Here is a 15000-nt window from a genome sequence, read left to right as displayed (position 1 = left end):
CTCTCTCTCTGGAGTTTCCTGCGCTTACGAATTACAAATTAATTCGTTACTATTGTGAAGGACCGGAAGTTGGCGCTGTCGTGAAATGCAGAAAATCATTCCAGATATTAGTGCGTAGAAATATTCTTGTTTTGGGGAAAAATGCACCTGCATGGAATTCAGTGAATTTTATACACCAGTTTGGCTACATTTCGCTTGCTTTTAGGGGGACGGGATGTACCAACGTTAGCGGTACTATGTTAGGAAATAGATTCAGATACTCTCTCTCTCTCTCTCTCTCTCTCTCTCTCTCTCTCTCTCTCTCTCTCTCTCTCTCTCTCTCTCTCTCTCTCTCTCTAGGGCCACCAAACTAGTTCCAACACCAAGCAATTTGGACATAGACGGAAGATGGAACGTTTGAACTTACTTGATCTACAAACTCGACGACTAAGGGGTCAGTTAATAGACATTCAAAATTCTTAAAGGAATAACCAATGTAGATTACAACAATCTATTCCCGGTCTGCACAAATCAGTCCAGAGGTAACGGATAAAAAGCTGGAATTGAAAAGATACAACACCACTCAATGTAGCTATTTCTTTACATACAAAATAGCATAATACTTGGAATAGACTTCCAGCGGATGTAGTAATTAGTAACACGGTAAACAGTTCCAGAATAAGTTAGACAAGAGCATAAGAACTCTTTAGATGCTTAAACTAAATCGCTCTACCAAAGAGCGAATGGAGTCTCAGCGGATGGACTGAAAAGTTTTTGAGAGATCCAAAATCATTGTAACTCCTTGTAACTCTCTCTCTCTCTCTCTCTCTCTCTCTCTCTCTCTCTCTCTCTCTCTCTCTCTCTCTCTCACATATCGGTTTGTTTAGGTGTGTAAATTTGTCTACAGCATGCATTTATAAAGGATAGTTGTCTAACACTGTAAGCATATATTTCCTCCTAATAACTAAATTATTATCTCTCTCTCTCTCTCTCTCTCTCTCTCTCTCTCTCGCTCTCTCTCTCTCTCTCTCTCTCTCTCTCTCTCGCTCTCACATAGTACACTTCCCCTCTTATCTATCTACCTACCCATCTATCTATTCAACACAATCATTTACGAAGGGACTTCCATATTTTTTCTCTCTTTCACTTTGTTTTCTCTCCATGTAGACATTCATGCCTCGAAGGATTCTTCTTTTCATAAGGAGAGGGGGAGAGAGAGGAGGGAAAAAGGGGTGGGGGGCGTTGAGTTGGGGTTCCCAACCCAGGTGTAAATCAAACATATCTTTTTTCGGGCTTCACAGGCCGTAGCTATTGAACTCCATTCAGGCGTCGTCTTCTTCATTATTCATTTGTTGATATTATGGATTCTTTAATTCGTTTGAATGGAAAGTTTGATAAGTCAGCGCTGAGGTGTTTTGTTACGTTTTTTTGGGCTTCAGTTTGATACGTAGAGGTAGCCAGTTTTTTTTTATTTTGGTTATATTATTATTATTACTAGCCAAGCTACAACCCTAGTTGGAAAAGCAAGATGCTATAAGCCCAAGGGCTCCAACAGGGAAAAATAGCCCTGTGAGGAAAGGAAATAAGGAAATAGATAAATCATGAGAACAAGTTAACAATAAATCATTCTAAAAATTAAGATAACAACAGAGATCCTAAAATGTCTTAACACTTACATCATTAATTTTGTAGTAAATTATTATTATTATTATTATTATTATTAAATGCTAAGCTACAACCCTAGTTGGAAAAAGCAGGATGCTACAAGCCCAGGGGCCCCAACAGGGAAAATAGCCAGTGAGGAAAGGAAATAAAGAAAAGTAAAATATTTTTAGTATAGTAACAACATAAAATAAATATTTCCTATATAAACTATAAAAAAAACTTTAACAAAACAAGAGGAAGAGAAACTAGATAGAAGTGTGCCCGAGTGTACCCTCAAGCAAGAGAACTCTAACCCAGGACGGTGGAAGACCATGGTACAGAGGTTATGGCACTGCCCAAGACTAGAGAACAATGGTTTGATTTTGAAGTGTCCCTTCTCCTAGAAGAGCTGCTTACCATAGCTGAAGAGTCTCTTCTACCCTTACCAAGAGGAAAGTAGCCACTGAACAATTACAGTGCAGTAGTTAACCCCTTGTGTGAAGAAGAATTGTTTGGCAATCTCAGTGTTGTCAGGTGTATGAGGACAGAGGGGAATCTGTAAAGAATAGGCCAGACTATTCGGTTGTCTTTGTAGGCAAGGGAAAGAACCGTAACCAGAGAGAAGGGTCCTATGTAGTACTGTCTGGCCAGTCAAAGGACCCCATAACTCTCTAGCGGTAGTATCTCAACGGGCGGTATAAATAAATGAATTTTATATATATATATATATATATATATATACCTTTATATGAATATATTATCATCATCATCAGCCGTTGCTAGTCCACTACAGGACCAAGGCCTCAGAAACATCCTACTCCGATCTGTTTATGTTCTTTTTATGCCTGCCTCTACCCGCAAACTTTCCTATATGTAAGGATAAATGTACAGTATATATACATATACTGTATATATATTATATATAGATATATATATATATATATATATATATATACACACATAAATATGTATGTATATGAATATAAATTTTATATGTGTATATATATATATATATATGTAAATATATATATATTTATATATATATATATATATATATATATTTAAAACATACATATGCAGTTAATGTACCTGTATAGAAGCTACAACAATGTATTTTCATATATACAAACTACAAATTGACTTTCGGCCAATAGAAATTTTTCTCGATGACTGTATGGCGGTATCATAACAGTTGTGTAAACTCAATCATCATATTAATTTCAGTAAATGGCAGAATGATTCATTAGAAGAAAAAGCGAAGATACCTTCGAATATTGACCACCACAGTGAATTTGCATCTGAGTAATGAGTCATGTAATGAAGGAAATATTAGCATGAGCATCACAATTAGATAAAACAAAATTATTATTTTTAAAACTTTTAAAATTATTATAATTATTAAGATTATTGTTATTATTGAAATTATTAAAGTTATTATGATCCAGTCCCAAGGTAATATCCAATAACTATTCACTCTCATGACATTATTTAAGGCATCCATATTTATCTCTGCCAACGAAGTAATGAAACTTTTAAGGATTAACTTTTGGGGAAGGATGGAAATGATTAAATTCTGGGAGGTCAAGGTTAAAGGTCAGGGTCACCTTCGATCAAAAGGTCAAGAAATAAGCTGCCGCGGTGGCGGTCTGCATTGAACTGAGTGCTACTCTAGGAAAATTTTAATCATAGAGTAATGAAACTAGCAGGGATTAACTTTTATGTAAAAATCAGGAAATTATTACATTTTGAAAGATCAAGGTCAAAGGTCAAAAGGTCGAGAAATAAGCTGCCGCGGTGGAGGTCTGCGTTGGACCGAGTGTCGTTTTAGTACAATTTTAATCATAGAGTAATGAAACTAGCAGGGATTAACTTTTATGTAAAATCAGGAAATTATTACATTTTGAAAGGTCAAGGTCAAAGGTCAAGGTCGCGTCCATTCAAAAGGTCGAGAAATAAGCTGCCCCGGCGTAGGTCTGCGTTCAACAGAGTGCCGTTCTAAGTACGCTTGCGCTCTAACAAGCATGCATGCTACCTGAAACTGCCGGTAAGAAGAAATGGCCTCAAGATCAGACAACTATAAACCTCGCTGCTGACAGCTTATAAATGTGTATATACTGATAACCTGATACATCGGCTATTATCTCCGTGAAGAGGTATGTGCTGAGTGGACCATTTTGTGGACGACGAAATAACCGGATCTCAGCAAGATTCGCTTAATCCAATGATCTACACTCGTCTGCTCTAACCTGGTAGGAGGAAAAAAAAGGGGGAGAGGAAAAGAGAGGGGTTGACAAAGAATGACGCTGGTGCGAATGAGGAAAGTCAAGGGTAAACGGAGAAGAGAATCGTCGATAAATGGAGGGTTAACTAAGAAGAGAATTGAATGAAGGGTAAACGAATAAGAGAGTTGTCGATAAATGGAGGGTAAACGAATAAGAGAATTAAATGGAGGGTAAATGAAGAAGAGAGTTGTCGATAAATGGAGGATAAACTAAGAAGAGAATTAAATGAAGGGTAAACGAATAAGAGAGTTGTCGATAAATGGAGGGTAAACTAAGAAGAGTTGTCGATAAATGGAGGGTAAACGAAGAAGAGAATTGTCGATAAATGGAGGGTAAACTAAGAAGAAAATTAAATGAAGGGTAAACGAATAAGAGAGTTGTCGATAAATGGAGGGTAAACGAAGAAGAGAATTGTCGATAAATGGAGGGTAAACGAAGAAGAGAATTGTCGATAAATGGAGGGTAAAGGAAGAATAGAATTCTCGGTAAATGGAGGGTAAACGAATAAGAGAATTAAATGGAGGGTAAATGAAGAAGAGAATTGTCGATAAATGGAGGGTAAACGAATGAGAGAATTGTCGATAAATGGAGGGTAAACGAAGAGAATTGTCGGTAAATGGAGGGTAAACGAAGAGAATTGTCGGTAAATGGAGGGTAAACGAAGAGAATTGTCGATAAATGGAGGGTAAAGGAAGAAGAGAATTCACGGTAAATGGAGAGTAAACGAAGAAGAGAATGGTCGATAAATGGAGAGTAAACGAAGAAGAGAATTGTCAGTAAATGTAGGGTAAACAAAGAAGAGAATTGTCGATAAAGAACGTTAAGGGGAGAAGAGTAAAAATGTAGATTACAAATACGGATAAATAAAAAGGAAATTAATAGATTGTGTAATGTGTAAAAGGAAAGAGGAAAAATCACTTTGGTAGAAGAACAAATTTTATTTCTAAGAAAGTACTAATGGATGAGAATGATGTGAAGATAGAAGATAAGAAAAAATAAAGCAAAATATTAAAAATAAAAGTTTTGAATATGAATATCTGGAAAAAAAGTATGATAAAAGAAAAGAGATGGATTAAAAAGAATGCTGATATGATAATAATAAGATAGAAGCAGTGAATTAAGACCAAAAAGATTTGATGAAAAGTAAATAAAGATATGGACGAGAAAGTAGCGACAAATCTGAAAAGAAAAATACGTCAGTTGAATAAGGAAAGCAAAACTAAAGGAGATGGCGAATCATAATACCTGACGAGTGAGAATTTGATGATAAAAGAAAAAATAAGATAAAGATATGCATGAATGGCTATGCAAAGATAACATGCGCAAACGTAAAGGCGTAGTAGGAGAATAGTTCTCTACGAATTATTGAAAACTAGCGTACTCGACCCGTCAGAAATGTTGGCTAAATATTCCGATAGAAATGCATATACATGTTCATACACACAGATTCAACCTTTCCCAACCCCTCCGCCTTTCTTAACTACGACCCGCTAGTTCGGGAATAGTGTGGGTGATGACAGTTTCTCACCAGAGTATGACCACTCCCTCTTTCCCTACCCCCAGGGACCGGGAAGGACCGAGTACTTACACTTCTGGCAATGTTGCTCAGCGTGGCCGGAAATTTTATTTATATATACAGTATATCTATATATCTATCTATCTATCTGTATATATATATATATATATATATATATATATATATATATATATATAATATATATGTATATGTATATGTATATATATATATATATATATATATATATATATGTGTGTGTGTGTGTGTGTGTGTGTGTATAGAGCCAGACACTTTTTATTATATTGTGGAAATTCTTAAAAATATAAAGAAAACTAGTCGGAAAATACTAATTGTTTATATGTAAAGAAAGATGACAGCAACGTGCTTCCAATTTACTTGCCAGTCTCTTGGTGGGTTTTGTAAAAAACCCACGAAAGGTTTTATACTATTGTGCTACCATATCATTATAGTATTTATATTTTGTACGTCAAATTAAAGAGAAATATTGACTTCATAAAATTGTCTCTATAAACATTTCATAGTCATAGCTATTTGCTTGATGTTAACGCTTTCCTTGCCTTCTCTCTCTCTCTCTCTCTCTCTCTCTCTCTCTCTCTCTCTCTCTCTCTCTCTCTCTCTCTCTCTCTCTCTCTCCCGCAAACTTCCCCATTTCTCCTCCTCCTCACCACCCCCTAAAAATTCAAATGCCATAAAGAATCTGTTTCGTTTGGGCGACCCAAATTGTAATTTCGCTGTGGAAGTTCCAAAAGAAATTAGGAAACATTGGGAGCCAAACCCGGCAGGCGATTTTTAACTTGGCTTCATTTACCAAGGAACCCGCTGCAAAGGAGGAGGAGGAGGAGGAGGAGGAGGAGGAGGAGGAGGAGGAGGAGGAGGAGTTGCCTGAAACTTTAGACTATTTTCATGGGAGGTTTTGCTTCTTTCCCGCGCTTCTGGTTTTATTTCGATCTTATCCTTCTGCTGTATTTGGTTTTGTGTACTTTCTCGGGTTTGTTGTATAATTTTCTCTGATGTTTTTTTTTTTTTTTTTTTTTTTTTTTTTTACGAATCTTGTAATTTTCAATTGCTGTCTTTCAGATTTGATTTCGATCGTATCCTTCTGCTGTGTTTGGTTCTGTGTACTTTCTCGGTAGTGTTGTGTAATTTTTTCTTATGTATTTTGATATAATTTTTTTTCTTTATTCCGAATCTTGTTATTTTCAATTGCTGTCTTTCAGATTTTATTTCGATCGTATTCTTTTGTTGTGCTTGATTCTGTATACTTTCTCAGGTGTGGTGTGTAATTTTCTATTATTTGGTTCAACATAATCTTGTTTTTTTTTTTTTTTAATTACGAATATTGTTTTTTTTCCGGTTGCTGTCTTTCAGTTTTATGTATGTGTGTTTTGACAATTTTATTTTGAGTTACATTTTGTTATGCTTTTTTTTCAGTTTTTTGAAAGCTCTCTTGAAATCATTAGGAGGTATCTATGTAGTGAAATCGATATGCTAATCTGATTTACTGTTATATTTCGTTTTATTATGCTTTACAAATATCGTGAAATTCTCTCTCTCTCTCTCTCTCTCTCTCTCTCATCTCTCTCTCTCTCTCTCTCCTCTCTCTCTCTCTGTTAAAAAGGCAAGTTTTCACAACATTCAAGAAGTTTTCCTTTATGTTTTGTTGTTCGAGATCACTCCTCGTCCGGAATGAAATAAAGTTTATATGGTACACAACATGTTTTGACTAAACACAATATAAGAAAGCCATGTGTTTCTTCTATATCAAAAATAAGGAAGCGGGTGCACCTTTTTTTTTTTTTTTTTCTTTACTAGAAATAGAGTAAAAATTACCAGGTCCTTAATCACGATGCCTTGTCATGTTTCCCTAATCCTATTTTCGCTACCACATTTTAAAGAGCCCCTTTTTTTGTTTCCGAGAATTCAGCGAGCACCCCATTGAAGAATTGTCCCTTGTCGATAGATAATGAGCCAACAGAGCAAAGGTTTTTTTTCACTTGTTCTTATGATCGCTCTAGTGGTACTCATCCTTCTGAGCAAGTGAATGCAATGTTGCTCTGTCAATATGCTGAATTATTAGTTTTTGATAAAATCTCCACTGTGATGGAAATATACTCACACCATTATGTTTACAACGCGTCACCTATCAGACTTAACACACGTCACCTATAAGAGAGTTCAGTGTTCGCACACAACAATTTATGACAGTCATGGTACACTTAAAAAGGTAATTAATCTCATTGTTTAAAACACATACTTCTACATATTTTTTATACAAGGCTTAGTACAGTATTATCACGTAATATTACCAGGTATAGGCGAGTTTTGTTTGTATGTCTACCTGCAGTGAAATTCTGACTATTAAAATGATACACACCTTTCATTGTTATAAAATTCATTACCTTATAAGTTAGAGGAAGTATGGATGCCCTTTTCGTCACTTATTAAGTGGTGGTACCTCATTATGAACATCGTGTAGCATTTCCGTAAAATCAATTCTTAATGTTTCCACTGTCTTGGGTTAGAGTTCTCTTGCTTGAAAGTACACTCAGCCACACTAATTTATCTGTTACCTTATTTCCTCTCCTTGTTGGGCTACTTTCTCTGGTGGAGCCCTCCGGCTTATAGCATCCTACCTTTGCAAATAGTAATGATAATAATGATAATAAGTTTTCTAATTTAATAAGGCTACGTTAGAATTATTTAATGGAAGACTTAGTTAGATATAGTAAGATAATTTTTCTTTTTCGGGTTCTCATTTTTCTTTGGGCTCTCCCCATACCGAATCTTTATCAAGAAAATTAGTTGAAAAACTTTGACGTGATTGGATTAAACTATTACAGGCTCAGCTCTGCTGATAGCGTTGTTTTTGTTATTCTGTTATATTTTCTGTGATTTTCATACAGTTGTTACGACTCATAATTATTTTAGTTTCCTTTTGTTGCTTCCATAAAGACGGTCGTAATCGTTTTTATTATTATTATTATTATTATTATTGTTGTTGTTGTTGTTGTTGTTGTTATTATTATTATTATTATGGCTGTTGTCAGCATAATTTTTCTTTATAAGATTTTAATTTGAAATATTCTTAAATTAACTAAAATCGTTGGATTTCTAATTACCAGTCTCTGAAATTCTTTTCTTAATAAATTCCAATAGAATTCTTAAGAAAATTTATTTCACAATCCTCTGCATTTAATTCTTTTTAGGTTCTTTTATTAGTTGAATAAGTTAAGTGTTTTTAAATGTCACATATTAAGAATTAATTATTTGGTTTCTTATCTCTCTCTCTCTCTCTCTCTCTCTCTCTCTCTCTCTCTCTCTCTCTCTCTCTCTCTCTAGATAAATATAAATATATATATCTATCTATCTATCTATATATATATATATATATATATATATATATATATATATATATATATATATATGTATATATATATACTTTCTCTCTCTCTCTCTCTCTCTCTCTCATCTCCTCTCTCTCTCTCTCTCTCTCTCTCTCTCTCCTCTCCTCTCCTCTCTCTCTCTCTCTCTCTCAGAAACAATCAGTAATTTTATACGTTAGAAATAAGATATAATTCCTCTGGTAAGATCGGAGATTCATTATCGTATTGCTAAAAAGACATTTAAAAAGAAGGAAAACGAAATCGAGAGTACCCAAGAATTTTTTATCAAAACTTCAACAAGAATTATTGGATGCGGAGAATGAATTCCCCTTTGGATTAGGGAGATGGCAAAGAAAGATATTCAGAAATTAATTTTTCTATTTTTTATCCTTATTTTAGATATGAGTTATTGAACCATCGGGTTTGATACTGAATTAATACTCAGTTTTTATTTGATTTTTGTGTTTGCATTTTTTTTTCTTAAACACTTATTTTATTGATATATATCAAGTTATTTTTTTATGGGAGTATTTATTTTTTTTATTTTTTATTAAGAAATGTATTTCCTCACCATTGATTTCTTTATATACTGTTTTTTTTTCTATTAAGAAATGTATTTCCACACCATTGACTTTTATATATTTTTATTAAGAAATTTATTTCTCCACCATTGACTTTTTATATATTTTTATTAAGAAATGTATTTCCCCACCTTTGACTTTTTATATATTTTTATTAAGAAGTTTATTTCTCCACCATTGACTCTTTATATATTTTTATTAAGAAGTTTATTTCTCCACCATTGACTCTTTATATATTTTTATTAAGTAATGTATTTCCCCACCAACGACGATAAATCAAATCTTCACTTATCTCAAATCAACTTATTCTATTATTAATCTATTCAACTATTTCATAAATTCATCCCCAATACCAAAACGTCCATTGAGCTGGGCTAACGGGGCCCACTCATGCAGCTATGCACCCAACTTACCCCTCGGCAAATAAAATCCACTCAGCGGGAAAAATGCCAAAAAGAAATGGCCGGTCGATGGAGACCACACCGTTCTTTTCCCAGTTACCTTCAAAGGCTCTCGGCGACTCCTTGGGATCACATGCGGATGACATAATGGGGTCCACCCCAACCCTCCCCCAACCCCCTTCCATGCCTGCAGGGGGTTCGTGTACATACTGGTGAAATGAACGAGGCCGTTTCTTTTAGGGGGAGGGTCAAATATTCAAGTAAAAAAAAAATAAATATTTATGAAATTTCCTGTAGTATATTTCAAATCTTCAAGTAAAAAAAAATATTTATGAAATTTGCTCTAGTATATTTTCAAATCTTCAAGTAAAAAAAAATATTTATGAAATTTGCTCTAGTATAATTTCAAATCTTCAAGTAAAAAAATATTTATGAAATTTGCTCTAGTATATTTTCAAATCTTCAAGTTAAAACAAAACATTTTTATGAAATTTGCTCTAGTATATTTTCAAATCTTCAAGTAAATATATATATATATATATATATATATATATATATATATATATATATATATATATATATATATATATATATATATATATATATATATATATTAAATTTTGCTCTATGATGATGTAGGGACATATTTGGTTTGGATATTTATTTGAAGTAATATTCATCACCATTATCAATATCAATACTATTAATTATGTTGCTTTGGTTTTTGTTGTTGTTGCCGATTTAATTGTTCTTTACTTTTCATATAGTTTATTTATTTCCTTATTTCTTATTTACTTACTTCAATGGGCTATATTTCGGTTTTGGAGCCTTTGGGCTTATAGTATCCTGCTTTTCCAGCTAGGGATGTAGATTAGTTAATAATAATAATAATAATAATAATAATAATAATAATAATAATAATAATAATAATAATTATCAGTGACACTGAAGAGACCAGAGCGATTATATTTGAAGTATGAATTTCAAGTAATTTGAATGATTTAAGTAACTGCCAAAAATCAAAATATCTATCACAAAATATTCCAAAATGAATACCCTTTCTTTGTAGTTTGGCAAAAAAAATAAGTATAATTATAATCAACTGTTTGTAGAAGCTTTGCCAATTGATTTCCTCGTTTAAAGATTTAAAGGCCACTCATGAATGCCAGAGGCAATGAAAAGTGACATTGCTCTAACAAGCAGGACAATGCCCTAGAGACTGACCATATATTCATGTCTTCAGCGTCCAAGCCTCCTATCCACCCAAGCTTAGCTCACAAGGATGGTGAGGTTGCAGTGACCAAAGGAACTATAGTCCAATTTTTTTATCGAGTCATATTTGCACCGACTCGCAGGGGTGCCCTTTTAGCTCGGAAAAGTTTCCTGATCGCTGATTGATTGGACAAGATAATTCTAACCAATCAGCTATCAGGAAAGTTTTCTGAGCTAAAAGGGCACCGTTGCGAGTCGGTGCAAATCTCCCTCGATAAAAGAAATGGACTATAGCGAGTTTGAGCGGGACTCGAACCCCAGTCTGGCGAACACTAGGCAAGGACGTTATCAGCAGGCCACCACAACCCAATTTGCTCTGATTTGAATATCTTGGATCTGAAATGGATTTTCATTACGTTATACAATTCTAAACTCTTACCCCAAAGCATTCATTCTCTAACCCAGTGGTTCCCAACCTGGGGGAAATTTCCCCCTGGGGGGAAATTTGAAGCTTCCAGGGGGAAATAATTACACTACCTACTAACTAAAACAAGCTGAAAATGTCCTCATAGTACGTGCGGCAATTTGTTGTTAGCCATTCAATTGTGATATGATCATATCAGTTCTCAAAGACATGATATTCAAGGGAGAATTGGAGTGCCATGCCCATTTCTGAGGCAGGCGAGTGGGCATGAAGGGGGAAATCTGGATGGTTGAACTGGGTGCAGGGCGGAAATGACAGAAAAGAGGTTGGGAACCACTGCTCTAACCCATATTGCATATTTTTCTTTCCTTTTCATTTCTTCTATACAGTCAACGCTGTTAGGGAAGGGGGAATGGAGCAAACAATGCCGGCAGTTCTCTGTTTATCATAACAAGTGATCTGGAATCCCCATAACTATGTGTGCCTTTCGCTCCGGGTTATTATGTCTACAAACATTCATTCGAACATATCCCCTATACACACCCCTTTAGGAGTTTGATACAACTGCAAACATCCTGCTTTGTTTATCCCATCACAAAAGGAGGTTGATCAATGTAGGATTTGATTCATTCGATCTTGAGATTTTTTTTTTTTTTTTTTTTTTTTTTTTTTTTTTTTTTTTTTTTTTTTTTTTTTTTGGTGCTTAAATTGTCATGCCTTGAATTACTGTATTCTAGATGTATGTGTGGTTCTGGGAAATTAATTTAAAACTGGAGGGGCACTCAATAGAGCGCAGACCTCCGCCGTGGCAGCCTATTTCTCGAAATTTTGCTCGACCTTGACCTTGACCTTTGACCTTAACATAACATGTAATAATTGGCATGGATTTTCATACACTCAAATATGAACCAAGTTTGAAGTCTGTGACAACACTATCCAAACCTATGGCCAATTACGTGAATTGGACATTTTGCTTGACCGTGACCTTGACCTTTGACATTGGCCTTCCAAAGCTTTATCATTTCCAGCTTTTTACATAACAGTTAATCCCTGCAAGTTTCATTATTCTACGATTAAAATTGTACCCGGGAAGCTGTTCACAGACAAACACACACACAAACAAACAAATACATAAACGGGATAAAACATAACCTCCTTCCAACTTCGTTGGCGAATGGTAAAAGGGTGATTAGAAACTTGCTTCAGAATATAGCGGTTTTGTTTTGTATCAGTGCAACTACGATCAGCTTATTAATATTGATACTGTTTTTATACATTTGTCTGCAAAATTTTACAAGTAATATTCAGAAGAGATTATATTTTCGGCGATCGAAGACATCATACATGAAAGACTTGTAACCATAGTAAGAGGAAATTGTATCTAAAATATTCGTACATTAATAAATATGAAGTTGTCCTTTATCATGACGAGGTGGCCGAGTGGTTAAGGCGTTGGACTGCTAATCCAATAGGGTCTCCCTGCGTGGGTTCGAATCCCATCCTCGTCGCAGTGTAATTTTATTGGTGAAGATCGAATTCCGCTGAATGATAAACCAGTTGTAACTCGAATGAACGTAAGCCGGTTATCGGAGAGGAAAGGCATTCGTGACCTTGGGATGTCTGATGTGCTGTGATCAGGCAGGTGCTGGCAATCGTTGCTAAGGTAGGCTACAGCCGCCTAGACAGAGTCTGAGCAGATGATAATGTGGTTGCGTCAGATTATGTGAAAAGGAAGAACGTACATGAAATAATATATAAATTTATCGATATTTATTTTGCTGAACAATATCATTAACGTTATGATTCATGTTGAAAACCTTTGTACTCGGATGTATGAAAATTAGAATTAACTTTTTTGTATGAGGAATTTAGCGAACAATATCATTGGCATAATTTACGTTTGAAGACCATTTAATTGCATGTATGAAAACGAGAAGTAACTTTTTTTGTGTGAGGATTTTATCGAACAATATTATTAACTATTATTATAATTTATATTGAAGACCTTTGTACTTGCATGTATGAAAACGAGAAGTAACTTTTTTTTTATTTGAGGAATTTATCGAGCAATATCATTGACTGTTATTATAATTTATGTTGAAGACCATTTTATTTCCATGTTTGAAAATGGGAAGTAACTTTATTTTTTTGTCTGAGGAATTTATCGAACAATATCATTGATTGTTATTATAATTAATGTTGAAGACCATTGCTTGTATGAAAATGAGGAATGGATTTAACTGTTTTCAAACTTTATATCGAAGCAGGATATACTTTTATATATCGAAATGTTTATTTATGCAATAGGTTCATTGTTTGTTTTCCTTTCCTTATGGTTTTATTTTGATGAATAATCTTTATTTTTATATAAACCTGTTTTATCATGAGCCCCATAATATGATCATATCTCATAACGGAAGCCCTATAGCGCAGGTAGTAGAAATATTACGTCTATGAGAAACACAAACTAGGAAAAGAATATAAAAAATAAGAATAAATAAAGCCCTGATTTTTTGTTTTTCAAAATGTTACGTCTATGGGAAAGACGATTTAGAAAAAAATATAAGAAATGCAAAAGAAAAAAATAAATAAAAACCCGTTTTTTTTCCAAATATAACGTCTAAGAAAAACTCAAACTAGAAAAAATATAAAAAATGAAAATGAATAAAACTCTGATTTTTTTATTTGAAATAATATGTCTAAGAGAAACAAACTAGAAAAAATATGAAAAATTTAAATAAATAAAAACTTGGTTTTTTTGTTTTCTTCAAAATATTTCGTCCAAGAGAAATACAAACTAGGAAAATATAAAAAATGTAAATAAATAAAAAAAAAAATTGAATATTACGTCGTAATATAAGCTTTGATTTTAATAGCTAAATATTGAAAGCTGAAATAACACGCAAATTTGAAATGAAAACTACAAGATAAAGAAACATTAAAACGAAACATAAAAAAAAAGCTATAGAAATAAAAGTAAACCAGCTCTTCAAAGCAGACAGACGTGATGGAAAGAAAGATCAGATATCAATAGAGGTTTTCACCCATTGGAGCTGTCTGACAAATAAAAGAGGATAAAGAAATTATAGAAATAAAAAAGAAATGAATAAAAATAAAAGGGATCTTCACAAGGGTAACTGACAACGGTAGTTTCCTCTCGCTATGGAAAATAGAGATGGAATATTGAGAGAAATGGAATAGGAATGATTCATTTAATATTGCTTTATTTCTTTATCGTGATTATTGTGTTTATTTCATGTTTCATTATGATTTATTGTTTCTTGTGGAGAATATATGCGATAATAAAACATGCAGAATATTTTATTATTATATTATTATTATTATTATTATTATTATTATTATTATTATTATTATTATTTTGTTAATCACAATCTACAGAAACGGGTGGTTTATAGTGTGGGGTTTCAGGTTATTATTATTATTATTATTATTATTACTACTACTACTACTACTACTACTACTACTACTACTACTACTACTACTACTACTACTACTACTAGAAAGATGCTATAAGGCCAAGGGCTCCAACAACAACA

At 33.6% G+C, this 15000-nt stretch overlaps 1 long non-coding RNA gene and 1 other non-coding gene across 2 annotated transcripts in view; both read left to right on the top strand.

Annotated features, from left to right (window-relative positions):
• LOC137640740 (uncharacterized) overlaps positions 1 to 15000 on the top strand; it is a 464418-nt gene that overhangs the window by 440423 nt on the left and 8995 nt on the right. The gene's annotated exons all lie outside the window — the stretch shown is intronic.
• TRNAS-GCU (transfer RNA serine (anticodon GCU)) lies at positions 12870 to 12951 on the top strand. Its single transcript has one exon. It is a non-coding gene; the product is annotated as a tRNA-Ser (tRNA).

The sequence above is a fragment of the Palaemon carinicauda genome, chromosome 5 (assembly GCF_036898095.1).
Source record: "Palaemon carinicauda isolate YSFRI2023 chromosome 5, ASM3689809v2, whole genome shotgun sequence".
Lineage (NCBI taxonomy): Eukaryota > Metazoa > Arthropoda > Malacostraca > Decapoda > Palaemonidae > Palaemon > Palaemon carinicauda.
The sequence above is the reverse complement of the archived record's forward strand: the minus strand, read 5'-3'. Positions and strand labels throughout refer to the sequence as shown.